Source organism: Engystomops pustulosus, chromosome 5 (assembly GCF_040894005.1).
Source record: "Engystomops pustulosus chromosome 5, aEngPut4.maternal, whole genome shotgun sequence".
Classification (NCBI taxonomy): domain Eukaryota; kingdom Metazoa; phylum Chordata; class Amphibia; order Anura; family Leptodactylidae; genus Engystomops; species Engystomops pustulosus.
In genome coordinates this window covers 188,674,481-188,702,162 of record NC_092415.1, presented here as the reverse complement: position 1 = coordinate 188,702,162, position 27,682 = coordinate 188,674,481, and the positions used below count along the sequence as shown (strand labels likewise).

Genomic DNA, 27,682 nt, shown 5'->3' with positions numbered 1-27,682 from the left:
AACTCCCAAATTAAGGACGGCATATAGCCAGCTAACATCTGCTGATTACAGTTACATGCGCACAAAAATTTTTATAAATGTGCGACACATGGATATCAATGGACACATGCACATCCTTGTGGAGTGCTGTAGAAAACTCATTGCTATTCCTTCTGATGTTTGTGGCCCGTGCCTTCACATTAATGTCCGTGGGACATTAAAAACAAAAACGCCACATGGTCGACATCCGTACAAAGTCCATATTTGCTGATCAGTTGTTAGGTAACACACTCATGTGAACCTTTGCGGATCTGCAAAAAGAAAACCGGATGACACACGAACTTATGGGGGGTATATCATCATACACAGAAGTCTTGCCCCCAACCCCCATAGTTGCGGCACATACATTAGGAAGCTTAGACCTACACTTGTATCCGGAGGCGTATTTGTGTGTAAAAACCTGCAAATATTTAATGGTAAATTTTCACAGGCTGTGGAGAGTGCAGACGCAGAGTAGGAAAGCCCCGTGTGTGCCCACTTCAATGCTGGCAAAGGCCAGTTCCAAATATCGCCATTTCGCAAGTAACTGATTATTTCAGGGCTTGTCCACAAAGAAATAATAAAGTCCTGAAAAAAACTCCACTAGTTTTTTGTGGACAGAAGTTTCAGAAACTGATTAGACACAGAGAATATACAGGCTACAAAAACAGACCATGGATGAGGCGTTTGCATCCTGAAAACGGCAGCAAGCCCAATACAGGCCGCAGCCATGACGTGATGTCACTGCTGAGCCTCTGTACCCCAGCAGCTGCCGGTGGCGATAAGTGGCGCTCAACATGACAAGTTCTAGATACGTGTCACACATCACGCACCCTTCAGAGGGGGCAATTGACTGCGATTCATTTTATTTCCTCAGTCAGTCAATCACTTGTTCATTTCTACATTTTTTTACATTTATTTTCCCTCCTTTTAGCGGTACAGAGCAATGCGCTCATTAGAAGTGGATGATTTCTTCCTCACAGTCTTCTCTTGTAGAGAGCGAGGCGATGACAATGCCGATTGTACGAGTGACAGAAGCTGCGGCGGTGATGTGATTCACTGCATCGTGTGCTAATAAAACACTGAGGAGGAGTGAATTATAGTCAGTCAGTCTATTCTTCTATCTTAACTAGTTATAATGACAGCAGGAGATGGAGGAACTTTTACTGTCCCCGGGAGAAGGAGGAAAGTTTGGGAAAAGCTGGAGGAGAGCACACATAAGGACAAAGTAGCGTTATGGCAAGTCTGAGCTATATGGGCATTTACTGTACTAGTTGTACTTGTACTCTGAGGAAATAAGTGCTTCAAATTACCTCAATATCTTATTAAAATGGTTGACCATGAATTTATACTACTAAACTCCCCCCCCCCCCAAATAAAGGATCAATTATAGTTGATTTTGGGGGGACCAATATCTGGTTAACACACTGATCCGCTGTGCAGCGCTACATAAACAGATTGAAAATGGTCGGAAGAATGGGGCTCCATAGACCTATAGCTGTATTCAGTGTAGGCACAGGTTTTCTGTGGTATCAGCCCATTATTTGTAAAGGAAAACCAGGCGCGAGCCAGGGATGGTTATGGCTTGATGTTGGAAAGATAGAAGCGATGGTTTTCTAATAATGATAATAATAATCTTTATTTATATAGCGCCATCAAATTCCGTAGCGCTTTTCTAATTTTTTATAACTCATTTAAGGCTTTCTTAAAGGGGTTGTTTCATTAAAAATATGTCTCCTGTGGATAGAGGATAAATGTATGATTTCAGGGAATTTTTAACTTTTTAACCGCTCCATGATCAGAACACAGACTCCCCCTAATCTGCGCCATAGCATGGAGAATTGCAAGTTGTGAATTCCGATACTGAAGTCATGGGGAATAGGAAAAGACCAGTTCCAGTGGTCTAAAGTGGATCAGGAGTACTTGCGACTCTTTGTTTTGCTGAATGAGGATCCAAAAGCCAAGACCACCTGTCACGTGAAGTATGGACCATATCATTATGGAAGATCTCCTTTAACCAGGGCTTTGTCAAAAAGTCCCCTTTAAATATGACAGTATGTGATCACGTCTCTGTATCCATCCTCTTCACTTTCCATTATGAAACTGATAAGCAGATTTCATAAACTAATTTAATAATCTTCTCATGCGGTATTATCTCATCCAACTCCGTCTTATGAGATCAATACTTCTTTGAATTGAGCACACCGAGCCTAAAACCCAGCAAATTATACGCTGTGCTGGCATGAGAGCGGCAGACAGCGCCCAGGGCAACTCTCAAAAGAAAAACAATCAAAGAGGAAGAAATAATAAAAGGCGCTGCACCATAGAAGAGAAGGAACGCGGGGCGGTGATTAGAACGTTTCACAACTCCAGTCGGTCCGTGAGAATAATAGAAGAGCAGAACGCTATGGAAACCTAGCCGTGATGGGTCAGAGGGCATCTCCCGATAAAACATAAAAGATAAGATACTGATAGAAACCGATTATAATACAGGATAGACATAAAAATACTGAACTCACAGAGAATGGGGTTTATACAATGCTCATTGTCTCCATTTACATCTATAAAGTGCAGCATTGTACACAATACATGACTTCATAGATGTATATCCAAAGATAAAGGGTATGCTGCAGATATTATTAAGTATTTTATCTCACCAGAATTATTTATTCAATGTCATTTACTACTGCTGTCTTCTACGATGTTTTTATTTATGAAGGAAGCTATGGGCAGACAGGGAGCAAACTTTAATCTCTACTTAGTTGATCCAAAAATCCTGACGACTCAAGTGTGGTGCACCCAATACCAACAGAGCTGTGCTGTACGGACTTAGGCTACATTCACACGAACGTATGGGGGACGTATATACGGCCGATATACGTCCCCCATACACTCCTATGGGCGCACACCACCCTACAGGAGCGGTACGGTGCAGCACACGTGCGGCACCGTACCGTTCCGTACCCGGGAAAAAGATAGGACCTGTCCTATCTTTTCCCGTAATACGGGGCCGTGCGCCATAGGTTGCTATGGAGAGGGGCGGGGGTGAGCTGCGCTCACCTCCTCCTCCTCTCCCCGTACACTGCCGTTGCCTGCTACGGTACGGTACGGGCGGGCAATGGCAGTGTGAATATAGCCTTAAAGGGGTATTCCCACATCAACAAGTAATATTGTTTGAATAATGGAAAGTTATACAAACGTCCAATATCATTTCTTTATCAATTCTTTACAGTTCTCTATATCTCTGCTTGCTGTCATTGCATAGAAAGCTTCATTGTTTATTTCCAGTGAACAGAAATCAGCACGGCTCGTTATATCACAGAGAGTAATCAAAGATGTGTGATATAACGAGCCATCCACCTGTGTGATCATGGTCAGATTTCTGTCCAGTGGAACTAAACATAGAAGCTTTCTATGGGAGGACAGCAAGCAGAGATCTAGAAAACTGTGAGACATTGATACAGAAAGTATATCGGAAAATTGTATTTTTCATCATACAGACAATAACATTTATTTGCCAAAGTGGGAATATCCCTTTAAGTACTCCATCCACTTGTATGAGACTGCTGCATATCACCTGTAGATATGGATATGGTAATTTTTTTAAAAAAACCATTAATAAATGTTAATTTCTATAGCGCCAAAATTTCCTGCAGTGCTTTACATATCATGGGGAACATATAGAAAGAAAATAAAACCTAACTGAGCAATAACATGTAAGCAACAGTTACCTGGTCCACCCTTCTCACACTATAATGGCCAGATTAAAGAAAGAATTGTCCGACGTTGGTGAGGCACACAAAGAAGACTGTCCTTTTTTAAAATCGCACAACTGGAAGGCGAGCTGGCTGGCGTTTTGGGCTTGAATAAGTGGTATGATGGGCAGATGTCTACCCCTCACCTCTGGAAACGTTCTTCTTCATTGTAAAACCTGCCTTTCCCCAACATCTGCCACACAACAGATCATGGATTGTAGGATTAGAGGTGACGCCAAAGTGTAACATTAACATAAGAACAAACCTTACAGAGATGGGATGGCCTCTATTGACAACACTAACAGCTGCCCCATAATGGGCTGGTGCATGGTCAGGCTATTCATTGAGTGCTATTCATATGGTCACTGGAGGGTTGTGCACCCGAAAACCTGTGATGGCTAAAACTAGTGGTCTATATGCAGGCTGGTAAGTCTTCAATCTGTATCAAATACAGATACAATATATCAGAATCAATACTATTTAAGACCATTTTCACACCAGAATAACTTGAAAAGGTTTGTTTGCCCCCTAAAGACCCCATGACCACTAGCAGCCACTTGTAATCTTTTGGAGAAAGGGGTTTCTGAGCAAATCCTTCCAGGACTCCAAAGAGAAACAGTGAGAGTCCCGATTACCCCGCCCACACACAGTGATTGACAGGGAGAGTCCCGATTACCCCACCCACAAAGCTTTTATAATTTTTTATGCATTGAGAAGTGATTATGCTCCAGTTATATTCCGTGGGGGGGAATTAATCACACATCATATGATGAAGGCCCCATCACCACATTAGCTTCTGTCCCCCAATGTATCCGGCGGGTGGCTTTCGCTGGTGTACGATTGAGCTATAACCTGTATAACATTCAGTCCTGAATGTTTATATGCTATAAAGTGTATGCAAGCGAGCGGCAGGAATGCTCCACGCCGGCCTTGGTGGGTTGGGGGTAGCTTAAAGGGAAAGACAATGGTAATTGCTGACAGTTTACCAGTAATTGTGCCAAAAAAAAGTCATAATAAATAAAACAGTCCTGATAAACCTCCCCAGTAGTTTTATGTCTGAATGGAGAGAGAATTGAGTAAAAGGAGAATGCTGAACCCTTGCAATGGAATATTTATAGCCTCAGTAACTATAAACAACATAAAAACCACTAGCAACTAGTATAATAATCTCAGTACATACAAAGGTTGAAGGATTTGCAATGCTTAAATTACCAAACTTGTCAAAGTGTTGAACAGCGCCACCCTTGAGCCACCCAGGCTTACAAGTTCAGGTGAAACTACGACCACTGTAGTTACACCAATGACACTAATCAAACAGAACGGTCACACTACATCTCTTTACATGGTAAGTAGCTGTTCACCGAAGATATTCGCCAAATCCTCTATGCAGTGCCCTAGTAATGCTGCCAACCAGGGCCGGATTATAGGCGGGGCTCCCGGGGCTAGAGCCCCGGGGCCCCCACCATCTGGCCCCCCAGGGGGCCCCCACCAGCTGACTACGTCCGCCGAGTCGCCGACACAGAAATTAAGTAACGGGTCCCGTATGCGCTGCACATTGGCTCCGATGCTTCCTGTCAGTTCAGGAAGTTGACGGTCACATGAGTGACAGCTGCGCTACGATTGCGGCAGTGATGTCTCGCCGGCCCGCACCTTTCGCTGCCGGCTCCTGTCCTAGTACAGTCAGCTTTGAGTGACTGTAACTCTGTAGGCTGGCTTCAGAGTATCGTTCCCTCGTAGCAGGGCAGGACTGGCTGGCCATTCAATCCACCGCGGCTGGTCTGTCAGCTACACAGGTCGCGCTATTTACATCATTGCGCGACCTGTGTAGCGTGGAGGAGTGTCGGCACTTACTATGTGCTGCGCTCCTGAGCGCGGGCCCGGCTGCAGGCTGAATGGCAGAACCCAGGACCCCAGGAAGATTTACAGCGTCAGTATGGAGAAGGCCAGAGGTGACAGCAGCTTTCAAAGAAGCAGGGTAATGTACTAAATAACCTCTGCTGTCCGATTGTTTATGTTGTCTTTCTCTGTGAAACTTTAAGTGTAGGTGGGGGAGGGGGCACTGCTGGGGCAGGTGAGGGTGTCACTATTTACAATTAAAACTACAGTAGATTATTATTAGGAGGACTGGGGCACTAATTATTCAAATACTACTATTATAGTGAGCACTTTATTGTTATTGTGGGATAGTATTAGGTTGTCACTAGATCTATTGTTATTAACTCCTTAACGCCAAGGCCCTTTATCTTTTTTTTTTAATTCCATTTTTCACTCCCCAACTTAAAAATCTATAACTTTTTTATATTTCCATGTACAAAGCTCTGTTTGGGCTTGTTTTCTGCGTAACATATTGCACTTCATAGTGATGGTATTTATTCTATGCCGTGTACTGGAAGCAGGAAAAAATTCCAAATGCTGTGAAATTGGTGAAAAAACACATTTCTCTCACTACGATCACGGGGATACCAAATTTATTGTGGTTTAATACATTTTAAAAAATTACAACCTTCTGTATAAAAAGAAAATTCTCTGTTTCTCCATATTTTGGCGCAAATAAAGTTTTCATACTTTGGTATGTGGAGATGTGAAATTTTGCGGGATGCGCTGATGTTTTCTTTGCTACCATTTTAGGTACTGTATGACCTTCTGATCACTTGTTATTACATTTTTTATGTTGCAAAATAGCAAAAAAGGGGCTTTCGAACAGTTGGGCAATATTTTGCGTTACTGGGTTCAATGCCGAGAATAACCATTATCATATTTTGATAGATCAGACATTTTGAGATTTGGGGACGCCTAATATGTCTATGATTTTTACAGTTTTTAAAATTTTTATATCAGTTCTAGAGGATTTGTGATTTCAATTTTTAGTTTTTGGTGACAGGGGTATATATTATATCATTTAGGAGCACAGTGTTATTCAGGTGACACTATAGTGTAAGTGACTGTAGTATCTTTAGGATCACAGAGGTGATGCAAGGAGCCGACCACAGCCGAGCGTGAATTCTTCATCAACAAGTGTTGGCCTGGAGAATCTTTATGCACTTTTATACCTGATGGAGCAGATCATCACCTGTGAGTTGCTAAATGTCACTTTCTGCTTCACACAAGGTAACAGCATAAGTCGTGTGGAAGGAAAGATGTTAGGCCTGCGGCAACATTCCTGCATGTAATATGCTGCCATGGGAGCAGCAGCCATGTGGATAAATTACACAGGTCTGCTGCACCCCATAGGTCCATATTTTACAATGGTCTGCTGCAGCCTGACCACCTATGTTTTCTTAAACAGGACTGCTGCCATTCCCTTTATGTGAAGCGCTCAGGTATAACATTGCAGTATTCTAGTGCACAGGGCAGAACTTTGTAATGTACGGGGCTACAGGTTGCAGCAGTCCATTGTGTAATGCCATATCTTACACACAACTCCTGCAGTGGTGGTGCAGATATTTGTGTTATGCATATTGTATTCCTATAGTAGTTATATTCTTGTACATAGGGTGCAGTATTATAGTAGTTATATTCTTGTACATAGGGGAGAGTATTATAGTAGTTATATTTTTGTACATAGGGGCAGTATTATAGTAGTTATATTCTTGTACATAGGGGGCAGTATTATAGTAGTTATATTCTTGTACATAGGGGGCAGTATTATAGTAGTTATATTCTTGTACATAGGGGGCAGTATTATAGTAGTTATATTCTTGTACATAGGGGGCAGTATTATAGTAGTTATATTCTTGTACATAGGGGGCAGTATTATAGTAGTTATATTCTTGTACATAGGGGGCAGTATTATAGTAGTTATATTCCTGTACATAGGGGGCAGTATTATAGTAGTTATATTCCTGTACATAGGGGGGAATATTATAGTAGTTATATTCTTGTACATAGTGGGCAGTATTACAGTACTTATATTCTTGTACATAGGGGCAGTATTACAGTAGTTATATTCTTGTACATAGGGGGCAGTATTATAGTAGTTATATTCTTGTACATAGTGGGCAGTATTACAGTAGTTATATTCTTGTACATGGGGGGCAGTATTATAGTAGTTATATTCTTGTACGTAGGGGCAGTATTATAGTAGTTATATTCTTGTACGTAGGGGCAGTATTATAGTAGTTATATTCTTGTACGTAGGGGCAGTATTATAGTAGTTATATTCCTGTACATAGGGGGCAGTATTATAGTAGTTATATTCTTGTACATAGGGGGCAGTATTATAGTAGTTATATTCTTGTACATAGTGGGCAGTATTACAGTAGTTATATTCTTGTGCATAGTGGGCAGTATTACAGTAGTTATATTCTTGTACATGGGGGCAGTATTATAGTAGTTATATTCTTGTACATAGGGGGCAGTATTATAGTAGTTATATTCTTGTACATGGGGGGCAGTATTATAGTAATTATATTCTTGTACATAGGGGGCAGTATTATAGTAGTTATATTCTTGTACATAGGGGGCAGTATTATAGTAGTTATATTCTTGTACATAGGGGGCAGTATTATAGTAATTATATTCTTGTACATAGGAGGCAGTATTATAGTAGTTATATTCTTGTACATGGGGGGCAGTATTATAGTAGTTATATTCTTGTACATAGAGGGCAGTATTATAGTAGTTATATTCTTGTACATAGGCGGCAGTATTATAGTAGTTATATTCTTGTACATAGGGGGCAGTATTATAGTAGTTATATTCCTGTACATAGGGGGCAGTATTATAGTAGTTATATTCCTGTACATAGGGGGCAGTATTATAGTAGTTATATTCCTGTACATAGGGGGCAGTATTATAGTAGTTATATTCCTGTACATAGGGGGCAGTATTATAGTAGTTATATCCCTGTACATAGGGGGCAGTATTATAGTAGTTATATTCCTGTACATAGGGGGCAGTATTATAGTAGTTATATTCTTGTACATAGGGGGCAGTATTATAGTAGTTATATTCTTGTACATAGGGGGCAGTATTATAGTAGTTATATTCTTGTACATAGGGGGCAGTATTACAGTACTTATATTCTTGTACATAGGGGGCAGTATTATAGTAGTTATATTCCTGTACATAGGGGGCAGTATAATAGTAGTTCTATTCTTGTACATAGGGGGCAGTATTACAGTACTTATATTCTTGTACATAGGGGGCAGTATTATAGTATTCTTGTAATAGTAGTATATTCTCAAAACGCAAACATGTGACAGCATCCTTGGACCCCTTTCACATGTACGCTATGGGGATGTGTATCCGGCCATACAATTTGCGACCAAATATCCGTCCTCATAGACACCGATGGCGTCCGGCAATGGTATAGTGAACACAACGTGTGTCACTGTACCATGCTGTCCACGGGAAAAAGAGCTTGCTCTCTATTTTCCTGCAAGTATGGAGCGTAAACACATTCTAAGAAGCCTTAGACTGTGTCTGCGAGTTGCATTTATGGATGCGTTTATAAACGAATTCCAGAAACGCACATCTATGTCTAACAAAAATTAAGATGATTGTCTAAGTCGGGGGCCTCCACCAGATTTTGTGCCCAGGGGCCCCCACCAACCTTAATCCGGCCCTGCTGCCAACACATCAGAGAAAACATGTGACAAATCAAAACCCAGACAGTCCAACAATAACAATGCCTGATCAGAGCACTAATGTTATCTTAAAATTTGCCTAAGAAAACAATGGAAACTGCAGCTCTCAGTATGAGGCTCTTCCTGCAGAGATCACAGCGGGATCACAGTATCAGCGGCCGATCAGCTAATGACTGCACTTTTATTTATTTATGAATGGAAGGTTGGCACAGCCCGCAGAAAACCTGACCTAATCTGGCACTAACATGCGCCAACTAGTGTGAGGGCTTTCTATTTACATACATACGTAAAAGAAAAGATGGGACTAAAATAGGCCATATACATCACAATAAATCAGGAAAAATACTGGTACTCGGATTTTGGATAATAATAATAATTCCTATATTTATATAGCGTACACAGATTACGCAGCGCTGCACAGAGCTTGCCAAATCACTCCCTCTCCCTAATGGGGCTCACAATCTAATCACCTACCAGTATGTTTTGGAGTGTGGGAGGAAACCGGAGGAAACCCACACAAACACAGAGAGAACATACAAACCCTTTGCAGATGTTGACCCTGGGACTTGAACCCAAGTCCCCAGTGCTGCAAGGCTATAATGCTAACCACTAAGCCACCGTGCTGTCCTGACCATCTTTCTAATGTGAAGAGAATAATTGGGCTTTTAGATTTCACTTTTAGTGATATTTGGAAGTGGCGACAACCCCCTCACTCCTTCTTTATGAGTACACACCAAGCGTTCGTTGTCATAGGACTAGACTGAAGGAATAGCCATTGACGGACAGCTACGTAATATGGCCTAAAAAAAAAGTTTTAAAAGTTGTAAAGAACTGAAAATGGTCATTTGTTGAATTTGCAGCATAAATCCAAATCATCATAACAGGCCACGTTACATAGGGCCTTCTTTGATATCACCCTCATAATTCTTGCATCCATTAAACTTTTGAGTTCTTGGAGAGTTTCTGCTTGAATTTCTTTGCATGTCAGAATCGCATCCCAGAGCTGCTGTTTTGATCTGGACTCCCTCCCACTCTCACAGATATTTTGCTCGATGATAGGGTTAGGGTCTGCCCAGACATACTTTAACACAAATTTTCAAACAGTCTTGTTTAATGATGAATGTTGTCCTCAAAAACATTCTACTGGTGCCATTTTAAAGATCAGAATCACATCTTTCAGATCACATCACAGGTTTATAGCTTTGTGAGCTACAGAAGCGGAGAATCAGGCAGCTATTCACATGGATCCAGTTCATGCCTATTGTTTAACAACCGGTATCTGTATGTTCAGTTCTGTCGTTCAAAAAAACCATAATGGATCTGAAAGATGAAAGGTTCTTATCTTTCTAGGTGCTATAGAAACATAGATAGAGGCTTCTGAAGTGACACTACCCCTGCAACCACTAAACTTGACTCATCTCTTGCAAAAATGGGATATGAAGAGTCATATTGGCCCGACATTGGGGGAGTTTTTTTTGTTTTTTTTTTTTAAGTATTTGGATGAGAATTCAGATAAATAGGGAATACTAGAAAGGACATTTCATACACTATCTAAGGGGAGTAGTAGGTTAGTGGGCTAAAACCTGGTAACAGGTTCCATTTATCCCAAGCATGCACATATCTCCAGGGTCCCTAGGACCCACACTGAAAGGTGGTCCCCCGGTCCCTATGCAAAAATGATCACAGCAACTTTAAGCATGGTATATGACTATAATGACAGGTGCCCGGGTCCCAGGGCAGTGTTATACACAGGAATAGCCTGTATTTTAAATACAGGCGTGTGAAGGGAGCCGAAAACTAAACCCGAGAGCGCTTATGCGTCACCAGATAGTCATAATGATCACATCTAACGCCCTGCCTATTCACCCATAGCACAATTACTCTTGTGTCCCTTTAATCCGCAGCCTAATGTATGGAGGTTCTAACTACGGAGCGTACAGCGCACATTATACCCTGCAGCTGAGGGAACGGACGCCAGCGCTCACGCATATATCAGCTACCACCTCAAACAAGGCGACACCGGTTCTAGGTCCCCGACAGGAGCTGAAGCACATTTCAAGGACGCGTTCAAGAGGCAGGTAATGGCCCCCACGGGGTGTAATCATAATGTCAGATTCGAGGTCCCTAGAAAAAGCATAAAAATCGTAAAACACAGCGTTATGTAATCAGCATGATGTCTGCAGAGCCTGCAAGTACATCAACGCCACGCAGGAGTGACAAATGACAGGCCCGGTGCGGGGAGGCGGGTGGCCGCTGATGCATAGAAATACAGCTGGTAAATACGCCAGGCTATCCCAGGAGAGGAGAGGTCATCCCTGGAGCAGAGCGCGGAGGCAGGTGCATCACAAACATGAACGGACGCACTGGGATTACATACAGCAGCGTCTTCTGTAAATCAATCTACACAGTAGTATAGCTGCTGCAGAACATCTTAAAGTTTCTGAATAGAAAGCTATTAAACCAGAGTTAAGATGTAAGATTTTTTTTTTAGGTCCAGGTAATACATGATAGATAAAACCCAGGAAAGACACCAAGGAGTCTCCCCTGTTACACAACGCTGTAATAAATAATATCCCTGTAATTATTAATGTATCTATGGGTAAACAGGCAAGATTTCTCATAAAAGTGGAAAATCTAGAATAATACAGTAACAGTGTCGTGTATGGGATTTCCACTTCCACCGCTGCGGATTTATGATCAACAGAATTTATTTATTTGCAGAGGATCTTGGTAAAGAATTCAAACTTCTACCTGTGCAAGAATTTTGCACCTAAAAGAATGTCCAACAGAAAACTGGCGCACAGCCCTTAGTAAATGTGTCCCATTATGTTTTTCACACCGACGTGAAATAAGAATAAATCTTTGCCATTTTGGGGCAGTTAGGATTACATACATTGCATAATTAGCAGCCTGAAGCACCGCACATCTTGTCCCTGTCCTCCGGCCTGCCAATTATAAAGCCCCTTCCACACTGGCGTATTTGACGCGCAGAACTTGCATTGCACTCTGTCCCATTGTATTCAATGGGTCTTTCTTCATTGGCGTTGGTTTTCACGCGCATCAAAATCGCAGCATGCTCTACTTTTGCGAGTCACGCACGTTTTTCACACCCCATTCAAGTCTATGGAGATGCATCAAGAACGCATTGCACTCGCAATCATTGCAAGTGCAATGCGAGTGCAATGCGTTTTAAATGGATGGGTTGCTAGGTGACCAGAATAACAGTATTTCCCCTGCTCGAGAACGATCATTTAATTAAAAAAACACAATGAAGAACAGTGAAGAATAGAATAAAACCAGTGAACACAGGATCATTTAAGAGAAAAACACAGTGCAGAATAGATTACAGATGTTCGGCACATCTGCTTACTTGTCGGGAGATACGCGCGGAACGGTGCGCCCAAAATAGCATGTGAAGAACAATATATATGTGTGAAGAACACATTGCAGATGTATTTAAACATCTGCAATTTGTTCTTCACACACATATATATTGTTCTTCACATGCTATTTTGGGCGCACCGTTCCGCGCGTATCTCCCGACAAGTAAGCAGATGTGCCGAACATCTGTAATCTATTCTGCACTGTGTTCTGCACTGTGTTTTTCTCTTAAATGATCCTGTGGTCACTGTGTTCACTGGTTTTATTCTATTCTTCACTGTTCTTCACATCTGCTAACTTGTCGGGAGATAATATACACGGGGAACAGTGAAGAATAGATCGCAGATGTTTGCTACTTATCAGAAGACATTATTTTTCAATTAAATAACACATTTTAATCCCAAACCATGGTCCCTTTGAAAAATGCTCGAGTCTCCCATTGAAAAATGCGCCGAAAACGCAAAAAAACGCTAACAACACGCGCGTGAAAAACGCAAAACCGCTAATTACTCCAAGGAAAAATGGAACAAAAACGCAGCCAAAAATGTCAGTTTTTCACGCATTGCACCCTGACGTGAAACGCAACGCTAGTGTGGAAGGGGCCTAAGTCTCTTTTTTTTGTTGATCCCGGCGTGTCAAGATTACCAAAGACTACCACCAGGATCAACATGAAGAGGAGCGTAGGTGAGTATTTTCAGTCTATTTTGTCTTATCGAAACTGGTAGACTTTCTATAATGTCAAAAGATTACATACACCAAGATTGCTATGCCATAAATCAATTTGGGAAGCCCATATTATGATCTCTGAGTGTATTTAAAGGCACACATGAAACACATTGCTCAACGATGAAGAGTACAGAATTACCATCAGTGACTTTGTTTAGTGGAGTGAAAGCAACAACCCAGTGATCAATGTCAAAAAACAAAAGAACTGGTCATTGACCCCATTGAGGAACAAAATGGCAGCAGAGCCAATAAGGTTCAACAGGTGACAAAGGTGAACACCTACAAGTACCTGGGGGTGTACATTCACAACAGGCATGAATGGAGGACCAACATTGACTGGGTATGCGGCAAGGCGTTGACCAAGTTGCACTTGTTAAGGAAGCGGAGGTCATTCCAAATCTGCGTCCCCTGGAGGAAGTCTGGCAAACTAGATGCCATAGGAAATTCAACGCCACTGCCGTACCAGGCACCCACCCACTGCACAACACACTACTGCAGCAACGGAGTGACATAAGTCATTGCTACCAGTAGGTGTGTTGCTCCACCCCGAGGTTTCACAACTCCTTCTTCCCGAAGGCAATAGAACTGTGTAACCATATGGTGGCGAACGCAAAGGACTAAGTCACTACCCCCCCCCCCAAAAAAAAAAAAAAATTAGGGTAGTAATTGTAATGTCATTCGTGTTGTTTATTATGTAAAACACCGTTCATGCCTGGCCTGGAGTAGTGATGCACAAAACTATTATCCAACGAGATAAAAAAAAAGGTTTATTCTATTCGGTTTCTATTCTGTCATGGGAAAGTCTATATTAATCAGCCAAGATATCAGGAAGAGAATTGTGGACTGCTACAAGTCTGGTTCATGCTTGGGTGAAATTTCCAGATTTCTTAATATAGCGTTTGCAAACTCCTGAACACAAACTAGACAATGTTGGTACCACTACATGAACAAATGAGTTTGGGGGTCATGTCGTCTCTCCACCTCACAGGCATCAGAAGAATAAACGATCATCATATAGAACTACCAATCCTTTGTTCTCAGCTACCATCAGACTATTCCCTGACCAAATCATACACTTAAGAATAGCCAGGGTGTGGAGTATCCAAATAAATTAATGGGGTTGACTAGCCTAGTCAAGTATTTCTCTAACCACAGGGTAGAAGGATCTCAAGAACGGGGTTCTGTTGCAACCCAAACGAACAGAGAAGCTGGTCGCACATGCTCCCTGCTGCTGTATTCATCACTATGGCGCTGACGTAGATAACAGAGCGGAGAATTCATCTACCTCCAATGGTGTCCAATACAGTGAACTGAGCAAAAGCCAACATGTCCAACCTTCCACTAAAATCATTATGGGTACCACAGACCATTGTGATCCATGGGGATTCAACCAATTGGACCACCACTGATCAGCAAGTGATCTAGCACCCCTGTATATAGGGAGTAATTTGTTGTAAGTGCACAACCCCTTTATTGTCAGCAATGCATTTAGACACTTTAAGTAGTGTGAACATAGCCTTACCTAGATTATAGATGACTAAAGAAGAAACAAGGCTTAAAAAATTGTAACCATATAATTGAGCTTTAATCAAAAGCTACATCTCTGAAAATATTTGTATGGCACTATATATATATTATTACTATAAAATATAAAAAAAGAAAACATAAAAGTTACAGCAGCTCTAATCTCTGGATTTGTCTGATGTTTTCCTTGTATTCCCCGTATTAAAATTTTAGGATATCTTTTTTTGCTAAAACACTACATTGAGGATCTCCTCTGGTATTCCTCCTGGCAATGTATTAATATATTTATTACTGGAATTGCTATCAGCGCTTCCAGTACCAGACTAGGTCACGACCCAAGAAGAAATTTTTTAAAGGACACCTGTCATCAGGTCTGTGTCACTTGTCCTGTCACTACTACCTGTTGGAGCAGCTCACAAGGATCCCATCCCAGCCTTTATCTAGTTATTTCATACATTATTCATTGTAAAAATCTTCTATTTTTTATCATGTAAATGAGGCTGGTCACATGGTCAGAGGCAGTGATGTCACCCATTACCCCTCCCCTCTCCTCCCCCTGCTCATGTCTGTGTGTAATGTATAGTAAAGCATGGCTAGTGTGAGTGCTGCATCTGCTGACATGCTGCATCCTCCTAATATACAGGTGAGAGACACAGACATCAGCTACACATGAATCTGACATGTTCTGCTGTAACATGGCTGCCTGGAGCTGCTGTATCTCTCCTATACACACACACACACACATGCACACACAGGCTGCAGGGGGCGTGGCCACCAGCACCAGGAAGCACATCATTATACAGCCTCACATCATTATACAGGCTGTCAGTCAAGCACTGGGGGTGTGGCTGTGCCTCCCACTCATGAATAGAGTGGACAGCTTGAATATACTAATGCTTCATTGGACATTTCACAGGTCATTTGCATACAGCTTTAGGACCTCATTGCTCAGGTTTACAGGCATGTAGAGGGACAATGAAGGGATAGAGGCAATGCTCTCTAATGGCAGAATATGAAAATATATTTAGTTTAGGGGGGTTATTTTGCATGACGGGTTCTCTTTAAAGTAGTTATACATTTTTAAGAGGAATAACACAAAACATCAATATCAGAAAGGATGATTCAGAATAATTATTTAATGGGGAAAATAGGTATTTATTAGAATAGTAGAGGGAACATTTCATCTTCGCTATGTGCCTCTTAGCCATGTGTAGAAGGTGCCCAAAACTCTTTCCCAAAATGACAAGAGATTACGCATCAATATGTAAAAATGTACAGAAATGTAGATATAAAACAATGAAGATGGTTTATCTGGTAGTCGCCAAATGCTCTATAGATAATGTAGCGCCAACATATGGTACCAGACATTGAAAACCCAGTTACTATATACGTCAGGGGCTACATATAACGTCCACTGCAAATCACACGACTATGTACAAACGAGCTTCGTGTATACACCTGCCAAACAGAGCTTCATCTAGAATGATGCTCCGACTGTATCCCTATTGCTACTTTCCTAAAAAGCTATATTATTTTCCATCCCAAGTCGCAAGAATTCATACCGGCAGAGGGTAATGGTACATATTACACATTATTGATCACGTTATTAGGGAGTATGCTGGAGAGGTTCTGGAAGAGGTAATCATGGAATTCACTAAATTCTGGCAAGGTGACGCCATACAAACTCACCATGTGAATGCAGCCATAGATAGAAGACATTGTATAACACCATGGAATCTGCAAACAACAGAGCCAGGGTCCGTTTTTCAGTCCCTGGGTCATTGGTGTGCAATATTTTTCCGAGCCGCAGATCTGCGTCTCATCCATAGGTCAGGCTGGCAAATGAGGTCTCTAGCTTCTCCTAACCTCTTGAAGGGTCACACGATTGTATTCCCTAGCAAATGATCCGTAAATACAGACGACACGCGGATGACATCCGTGCATCATACATATCCTTTACGTCCAGATAGACTTTTATAGGAAAGTCCTAGCCACAAATGCGGATAGGAATAGGACCTGCTCCGATTTTTCTAGAGCCACAACACGGATCTGTGAAAAACACGTTTGTGCACGGATCCACTGAAATGAATGTGTCAGTGCGACGCCCACCGGAATGGGCCAAAACCCATCGACCCATACAACATGTGTAACCACACGAACACAAGTTGTCACATGGAATAATAATACTTGTATTAATCACTAGTCATAACATTGGAATAACATAAAACTTGACGCAAGATTACAATGCGCTAGCAACAACGTATCACACAATGTATAATCCAATGTATAATGAAAGTGTAATGTACAGACTGCAAAGGGAACACCATGCTATAATACTGCAACAAAACTATAGTACACACAGGTATGAGATGATTCTGTATTTGGAAAAACACATCAATACTACATTCATAATAACCTACCATGTAATAATAACACCCTACGTGTAGTGCAATACAACACCTGTAATTGATATGACAGTAAAAGGAATACCAACATCCAACACAAAACTACACATACAGTACTACGTATACAATAGTGTGCATGTGATAATAGCAGCATTGCAAGACTACACCTATAAGACTACTGTATAATACAACACTGCACATATAATACAATACATGTAATGAAAGCATATTAATACCAGCAGTGCAACACTACACCTGCGATACTAGTGTATAAGTAATACAATACTACACATACAACAGTGGCACACATATAATAACACCACACCCATAGTACACACAACAATACTGCAAGTAACATATACACAATCAGGATATAATAGTACCATAAGAACAAACACTACACCTGTAATTAATACTACTGTATAAGTAATACCATCCTACAACACTGCACAACAGCAGCATCACACATGTAGTAATAATACTGCACACACACACACAATAGAATACACTGAACACATGATATAATAACGCTGCACATCTGATAGTAGCACACGTGTAATACACACAACACAATAAAGCACAAGTGATATAATGCTGCACACATGTAATATCACACATAATGTAATGAAGTACAAAATGTAACAACACTCAGAGGATATAATACAGCGCACATATAAGAGACAATATAATAATAGACTGCATACACAGGATATAATAACACACATTACACGATATAATAATACATCACACATAGGACACATGATATAATAATACAGCACGATATAACACAGCACACCTGTAATAACACATAATACAGCGTACGTATAATAAGACACATGATATAACAATACACAGCACATACATGATATAATAATACACATGATCATGATCTCATACACCGCACACACACATGATGTAATAATACACAGCGAACATACATGATATAATAATACAGCACACAGTAGCAGTGCCGGAGGCAGCACACACCATATATAATAAGACTCATGATATAATAATACACAGCACACACATGATATAATAATAAACATGATGGATATAATAATACACATGATGTAATAGTACATCACACACATGATATAACACACCGCACACACAGTATATAATAATACACGGCACACAGTAGCAGGAGGCAGCGCACACAGTAGCAGGAGGCAGCGCACACAGTAGCAGTCATTGTGCTCGGTACACAATGCTACCCTCCGCACAGCGCCGGGCACATCTCACCCCGTGCAGGAGGAGGAGGGTGACACATGTGCCGCTCCACTAACAATCCGCTGCTGACACAGGGTAAACATGATCCCCTGATCTCTCACCTCCATCCCCGGGGCCAAGAACCTGTCACCGCCCTGGGCGCCCCGCCTCCCCCGCCCACACACACAGCCCCGCCGCCGCCTCCTCCCGGTCATCACTTACCGGAACACCGAGTCCACCGCGCGCCGCACCAGCCCGGATCCCGCAGCGCAGAGAGCGGGCGGCACCAGCACACGCTGCGTCACTCCCTCCTCTGCCGATAACCACGCCCAGCCCGCGACCGGCACCGCCCACAGGCCCGGGCACGCCCATCGTACTCCACAAACCGCAGACGGTGTGACGTCACTGCCCCGGCCGCGCGCTGCTCCCTCAGGTGCGGGCCACACACCTGTCACTGCCGGCTCCGGGGCGCCCCCATGTGGAGGGGATAGGAGGGCTGTGACCTGCTGATACCTGCCCCTTAATAATAGGAAATGAAAAATGAAAACTTTTTGCAGAATTTGTCACCTTTTTGAGGATTTGCAGTTTTCTACCAATTAAAATCCATCCTGATAAACCAGGGACATTACTCATAGATCCAGGCACCGGGGCTGTGATATCTTCTTCTATTTCTTACCCATGACCTCCTGCCTTCTAAGACCAATTATGCTAATTAACTAGCAAGTTTCAGCACACAATGGGAGGCGGTAGTGCTCCTGCACAGTGTAACAGCCTGTGAAGCTGCAGCAAAGCAGCGCTCTGGTAACGCCCCATCCACCTTTCAGACTCATTAGTATAATTTTAATAGTTGATTTTAGGAGGAAGGAGGCAATGGATAACAAAAATAAGAATGTTATCATGATGGATCCTGATGGTAGATTTTCCATAATGGCAAATTGTGACCCTCTCTAAATCCTGTTTTTCCAAAAGTCAGACCAAAAAAGTAAAGTTAGTGTGCCAAGAGATGGTATAAGCAAAAGATGTAAAAAATCTGAAAATTTAGAACCCCAAATCTTTTCACAGGGAACCCAGGTAACTTTTTTGAATGGGTTTCATGACAGTCCTTTGAAAGAGGAATGGTGGGGTGGGGGGGCCAGCTGTGGGACCACCGGTTATCAGACACTTACCTGGTACAGAGGTGAAAAGTTGTGATTTTGGGACGACCCCTCGTTATGTATTGCGCTTATATCCTAAATTTCCATCATATCAATTAATGGTGAATCAGAAGAACAATCTGTTCATGAGTTACATAGTCAGCCCCCTCATCTTAAAGGACATCTACCACCAGGATAAAGGATTGTAAACCAAGCACACTGACATACTGGTGTGTGCCCCCTCTGCCAGGATCTGCTCTTCTTTTAGCTTCTTAGGACCCTGTTTTTATAAAAAAAAAAAGGGTTTTAACAATTAACCTGAGGGGCTCAGGACTGCATAGGTGTTAATGGAGCATGGAGCCCCTTAGGCTCATTTGCATAGCTTTTAAAACCTGTATTTCTTAAAAACAAGGCCATATGCGGCTACAAGAGGAGCAGATGCTGCCAGAGGGGGCACACACCAGGATGTCATTGTGCTTGGTTTACAATCCTTCATCCTGGTGGTAGATTTCCTTTAATGTCTGTCATGTAATAGGACATTTCCCGTGCAGCTGCTGCTACAGACGATGCGTCTGCTTGGCCACAGAAGGCTCCATCCTAATTTCCTCCAACATCTGCTGATTAACGAGAGTCAGCAGACCCCATACACATATATGTCAGCCAATGGGTAGGCAGCGCTTAGGCTCATCCATGGAGTCTTAAACATCTCTCACACAAATGTGTTCAAACTGAAACACGGACTGCGAGGTGACCCCAATCTCGGAAACAGGAGTCCGGGTACCATAGTTATTTATGAATCTACAAGTTCTCTGCAGGGTTTGTCTCACATTAGGCTACATTCACACGACTGTATGATTTCACCAGTCCCGTATTTACGGGCCGTATATACATGACGTTTTTCATCCGTATGCAGCACGTATGTAACCCGTATTTTATACATCCTCATAGACTTCTAGGGCATACGGAACTGAAATACGGAAGAAAATAGGACATGCTCTATATTTTTATACGGCCAGTATACGGTACGGAACGGAGTTAACAACTGCAATATAAATGGTCAGACGTATTGTCCATTGAAATGACTGTGGCCGTATGTAATCCGTAAAAAAACCGTACAGTACGGATACGGTCGTTTTCATACGTCCGTGTGAATGTAGCCTAAAGGTCACATGATGTTTGATTACTATGGCGGACATTCAGACGGCATTTTTGACATCAGTGCATTCTCCGGGTTTTTTTGCAAATAATATACTGACTCATTGGGGGTCATTTACTAAGGGCCCGAATTGCGTTTTTCTGTTGGGTTTCCCGAATATATTACCAATTTGAGCCGTCTTTCCCTGAATTGCCCCGGGTTTTTGGCGCACGCAATCGGATTGTGGCGCATCGGCGCCAGCATGCATGCAACGGAAATCGGGGGCGTGGCTATCGGAAAACCCGACGGATTCGGAAAAGCCGCCGTATTTTTTTTAAAAAGTCCCGCTTGACATGCGCTTACCTGCACCCACGATAGGACGTTGAACTTCCGTGAACTCCAGCGGACTTCAGCGCAGCACCGACACCTAGTGGACATTGGGCGCACTACCTTAGTGAATCCCGTCCGGACCCGAATCAGCCTCGGAGAACGTGCCGCTGTATTGCGACTGGACCAGGTAAGTAAATCTGCCCCATTGATTTCTATGGGTCTGTTCACAGGTCCGTTTTTTCACTGATGTGCAGACTGAGAAAAAAACTGCATATTTTTCTCCCATGCAGACCACGACCTACATGGAAGTATAGGGATCTGCAGAATAATGGACGACATCCACCTGCGGTCCATTTTTTCAAAAATGGGTCGGGCAGAAAATTCATTAGAAAACCATTGTTTGGTTTTTTTATTGCGGACATGTATGGCATAGAGATGTGTAAAAACGGTTCATGTTACAATGTGGACTGTACACGGATATCCACATGCAATTGATACGTCCATCTGAATAAGCCCTTACTCCATTTACTATGCCGCTGCTTTACCTGAGTGACATTGTAACAATCTCTGTAACTTTTGTTACAACATAACAGACTATTCCACCTAAAAGGGTAGTGAGTGGTATAAAACTGAAAAAAAAAGTTGCAACATTTGTCTAAAATAAACTGGAAATCTCTCAAATATGCATTATGCTAATTTTTAATCCCTAATCTGTGGAGTAGATGATACTGTGGGGCACATTTACTAAGGCTACATTCACACTACCGTATGGGGGACGTATATACAGCCGACGTATATACGGCCCATATACGTCCCCCATAGACGGCCCTACGTGCGGCACCGTACCGCTCCGTACGCGGGAAAAAGATAGGATCTGTCCTATCTTTACCCGTAATTCCGCGCCATGCGCCATGTATCTCTATACAGAGGGACGGGGGTGAGCAGCTCTCACCTCCTCCTCCTCTCCCTGTGCACTGCCGTTGCCCGCTACGGTACCGGCGGGCAACAGCAGTGTGAATGTAGCCTAAGGGTCCCATTCACGCATTTCCGCCGGGTTTTCCGAATTGTACCGTTTTGCGTCGAATTGCCCCGGGATTTTGGCGCAAGCGATCGGATTGTGGTGCATCGGCGCCGGCTTGCATGCAACTGAAATCGGGGGCGTGGCCGTCCGAAAAACGGCGGTATCTAAAAATACAATTGTGTCGCTTGACACGCACTTACATGCACCAGGAAGAAGAAAGTGAACTTCGGCGGACCTCAGCGCAGCAGCGACACTTGGTGGATATCGGACGCACGACCTTAGTGAATCCCGGCAGGACGCGAATCCACATCGGACAACGCGCTGCAGAATCGTGAATGGACCGGGTAAGTAAATGTGCCCCTGTGTGATAACTTTGCACCAGAATTTCTTTGTCATATATAACTCTGCCCAATTTTGGTAACCTACTCCCCTAGGGCTCAGTAAAAAAACAAATTGTCTGAAACACGTCTACTCATATGATTTTATGCATAAATAGTTAATTCTTACCACATATAGCAAGAACTTGATGAACAGCGCCACATCCTGTTAAATAAAAAAAACAATGGTGCAAAAGTTTTTAGCAGCAGCGGATCACATTTTATTTGCAAAATCATGTAAAACCTAATTTAATTGTTTGTCTGAGATTGTGAAAGTACAGTCAGATAAGAATGTACATACAAGGTGCGATACAGAAATGATCATTTCTACCCCCATAATATGAGGGAGCAGGGTGAGATATCAGGTGAGTAGCTGAGCTCTGACATATACAGGGTTATACGATTTGGAGCAGGAGTTCTGCTTAAAAAGCAGCATAGATCCCGACAGGACTTCTAGGAGAACCATAGAGAGTTCTGACTGACAGTGACAGCTTTATGTGTATAGACAGGAAGAGCTGTCAATCACTGTATGAGGGCGGAGTAATTAGGGCAATCACTGTCATTGACATGTCCTATATTTTGCCACACACAGTCATGGTGCGGTGAGACAGCGTGTGTTCACCACACAGTGACCGGGGGCCATAGACCCCATTACGTTTGTTTAAATGAGCTCTAAGTGTGTATACATTCTTGATTTTCTGGATCTCTGCTTGCTGCCATTCTATAAGAAGCTTCATTGTACTACATGTGGATAAACACTCGTTATATCCCTGGTCATGTGATGCCACACAGGTGCACGGCTCGTTATATCCATGGTCATGTGATGTCACACAGGTGCACGACTCGTTATATCCCTAGTCATGTGATGTCACACGGCTGCAAGGCTCGTTATATCCCTGGTCATGTGATGCCACACAGGTGCACGGCTCGTTACATATCCCTGGTCATGTGATGTCACACGGCTGCAAGGCTCGTTATACCCCTGGTCATGTGATGTCACACAGGTGCACGGCTCGTTATATCCCTGGTCATGTAATGTCACACAGGTGCACGGCTCGTTATATCCCTGGTCATGTGATGTCACCCAGGTGCACAGCTCATTATATCCCTGGTCATGTGATGTCACACAGGTGCACGGCTCGTTATATATCTGGTCATGTGATGTCACACAGCTGCACGGCTGGTTATATCCCTGGTCATTTGATATCACACAGGTGCACGGCTCATTATATCCTTGGTCAAGTGATGTCACACAGGTGCATGGATTCTTATATCCCTGGTCATGTGATCAAGTGATGTCACACAGGTGGACAACTAATTATATCCCTGGTCATGTGATGCCACACAGGTGCAAGGCTCGTTATATCCCTGGTCATGTGATGTCACACAGGTGCACGACTCGTTATATCCCTAGTCATGTGATGTCACACAGGTGCACGGCTCGTTATATCCCTGGTCATGTGATGTCACCCAGGTGCACAGCTCATTATATCCCTGGTCATGTGATGTCACACAGGTGCACGGCTCGTTATATTCCTGGTCATGTGATGTCACACAGCTGCACGGCTGGTTATATCCCTGGTCATTTGATATCACACAGGTGCACGGCTCATTATATCCTTGGTCAAGTGATGTCACACAGGTGCATGGATTCTTATATCCCTGGTCATGTGATCAAGTGATGTCACACAGGTGGACGGCTAATTATATCCCTGGTCATGTGATGCCACACAGGTGCACGGCTCGTTATATCCCTGGTCATGTGATGTCACACAGGTGCACGACTCGTTATGTCCCTAGTCATGTGATGTCACACGGCTGCAAGGCTCGTTATATCCCTGGTCATGTGATGCCACACAGGTGCACGGCTCGTTACATATCCCTGGTCATGTGATGTCACACGGCTGCAAGGCTCGTTATACCCCTGGTCATGTGATGTCACACAGGTGCACGGCTCGTTATATCCCTGGTCATGTAATGTCACACAGGTGCACGGCTCGTTATATCCCTGGTCATGTGATGTCACCCAGGTGCACGGCTCATTATATCCCTGGTCATGTGATGTCACACAGGTGCACGGCTCGTTATATTCCTGGTCATGTGATGTCACACAGCTGCACGGCTGGTTATATCCCTGGTCATTTGATATCACACAGGTGCACGGCTCATTATATCCTTGGTCAAGTGATGTCACACAGGTGCATGGATTCTTATATCCCTGGTCATGTGATCAAGTGATGTCACACAGGTGGACGGCTAATTATATCCCTGGTCATGTGATGTCACACAGGCGCATGGCTCATTATATCCCTGGTCATGTGGAATCAAAATGCTAACGTGGTGGCACACGTGGCGTTTGGAACCCGTTTTTAGTCCGTAATTTAATCATGCGTTTTCAGTCTGTTGGGAAAACGGGACAAAAATGGATGCATTTTCAAAAAACGGACTAAAAACGGGTTCAAAACTCCACGTGTGCCACCACCCTCAGGGTGCGTTTATATGTTCAGTTTTTTAGATGCAGTTTTTGGTGTCCAAACCAGAAATGGAGTGAAAAGAAGAGGAGCAGCAGCTTCTCTCAATGATACGTTCTCACCCATTATCATCCACATCTGCTTTTGGCTTCAAAAACTGCATCTGCAAAACTGAACGTGTGAACGCACCTTCAGGGGTTAAGCCAATCAGTAGCTGAAGGGTTTCAACACTGCAAAGGGCATCCAAATCCTCAAACAGAGCCAAAAATCAGCTGTAAACCAGACCAGGACAGTATTGGTATCGCTGGGTGTAGGTAACATTTCATTGGTAAACACTATTTGAGCTGGTTACAGCTGGCACCATAAAGAGGTGAGTAGGAGGAGGTAAATACAATTATTTCTCATTTTCAATTTCTAATTATCTGTCTTTTCTTAGGCAGGTGTTGGAAGAAATTATTGGCATCCACAGCCTATTTTGGGCCTTAATACAAAAATTCATAAGCAGCACAAACAAAATTATTCCAAAATAAAGAACTTTAAAGACAATTGCAAAGTCTTTGAAGTGAGATATAAACTGGTCAAGGAGGTGGAGTTTTTAACACTGAAGTCAAGCTCTCTCTTCCTCAGAAACCCCCCCTTCACTGTAATTGATGGTCGTACATCCAGAGATATCACCAACCAGATCTCGTCCAATGCATGATGTCAATCAAAGAGGAGGCTGCATTCAAAGATTCCCACCTTGACTTCAATGTTAAACTCTCCGCCTCCTTGACTTTATACAACCAATTCACATCTCACTTCAAAGTTGATTTTCCGGATGATGCCACCACACTGGGCCATGAAAGAGACAAAAACTAGAAGGAGTTACAGTATTCTGGTAGTGGTTTATTAGGTGAATTGCTCATGACAGGTTCCCTTTAAGTTCAAACATGACAGAGTCCTTAAAGGATTAAGCAAAACCCAAATATGTTCTGGAAAGAAGCTTCATGGACATTGGATCACTTATCCAAATCATGCATGATAAATCTGGGACACTTACTTGCCCGATCCAGGCACTGTGACTGTGGTAATCTTCTTAGAATTGTTATCCATGGCCTCCACCCTTCTAAAATCAACATGTACAATGATGCTAATGAGTCATAAGTGGGTTTTTTTTGGGGGGGGGGGTCGGGCATTATCAGAGCTGCTCCATGCTGTAGCTTCACAGGCTGTTACGCTGTGCAGGAGCAGGGTATGGAGTGAGACGTGCTCCTGCACACTCAAACCTCACAATAAATAAAGCATGATCTCACTAAACAGTCCCCAATACTCTCGGCACGGCAGATAAAACATCACTTTGTTTATAAGGCTGCAACAATCGACAAGTGAATTAGAGTTTATGTTATTACATTACTCCTGGACTAATTATATAATTAGCGGCAGAAGATGTGAAGTCACCGCGGATGAATGACCTCGCTGTCTCCTTGCTTCAGGCTCGCTAACTGCATTTATTTAATCGGATTCCTCAAAGGTCATGCTGCATCTTATCTGAACGTAGATGACTCGTCTTCACTTACTTGTGCAGTCAATAGAGCTCGAATTTGTTCAACACAAAATATGTCGATTTTTTATTTTTTGGACTTTTTGGACTGCTAGGGGTTTCAGGCCTGTTTTGTCCCATGTCGTATTCTGGGTGAGAACTTCGAAGAAGAATGGCTCAGAGCGCTAATATGGTGACAGAAGGAGGCAACTACTTTCAGCTTAGTCCCAAAGTCAGTATCCAATTGACCCCGCTGGTTCTCACCCTGAGGTAATTTACCAATATACATCTATTAAATAGATCTGCTCCGCTTTCCTGATATGTGAAGTGAAGCCTCCGGTCTCTTACCTCATCAGCCAGAGATTCCTGACCGCAGATGGAGGGTCATGTGATCTCTATATGTCCATGAGAAATAGCCCTGTCCATGGGCAATTGGTTATGGTCAGAGATCACATATCCCTGTAGTGGACCCACTGGACGATGACATTAGCCATCACCAGGGACCCTAAGTGTCAACCGGTTTTAACCAGAGCCCGCTGCAAAGCGGGCTGGACTTGCTGCGGTGTGGTGCCACCAGGTCATTCCACAGGTGTGACTTTGTCCGCAGAACTGATACAGAAAGTATATTGGAAAATGTTTTTCATTACACTAACAATATCAATTATCTGCTGGAATGTGCTTAAAAGGAACCTGTCAACGTGATTTAGGACACTAAACCACCCACTGGACCTTATGGACCGGTGGCTTAGGGTCCCAAACTGTCCCCTAAATTAAAACATTTATACTGACCTTCCTCCTAACCCCAGTAGGTACGGCGCATGCGCAGTAAAACCAGGATCCTATCCGGGCTTCATTTCTCTTGGTGCAAGAGGAGGCGTTGGTGCGGGATCTGCTGATTTCACCATCCAGGTAAGTACAATTTTTTTTTTCATTGCAACCACTGCTAACTTATAAACAGGTCATTTTTGGGACCCTAAATCACAGGTCTATACGGACGTGTAGGTGGTTTAAAGTCCTAAATTGACCTGACAGATCTTCTTTAAAGTGGACAACCCCTTTATATATATATATATATATATATATTTGT

At 42.9% G+C, this 27,682-nt stretch overlaps 1 protein-coding gene across 2 annotated transcripts in view; it reads right to left on the bottom strand.

Annotated features, from left to right (window-relative positions):
- The window catches only part of MPP7 (MAGUK p55 scaffold protein 7), a 227,840-nt gene extending 208,876 nt beyond the window's left edge, over nt 1–18,964 (bottom strand). The window contains exon 1 of one of the 2 annotated variants that reach the window (XM_072154085.1): nt 18,832–18,964. The gene's annotated coding sequence lies outside the window, so the exon portion shown is untranslated. Of the gene's footprint in view, nt 1–18,731; nt 18,751–18,831 lie in introns of those variants that run through there. The other variant, XM_072154086.1, reaches the window with a different exon arrangement.
- Nucleotides 18,965–27,682: the final 8,718 nt, after the last annotated feature.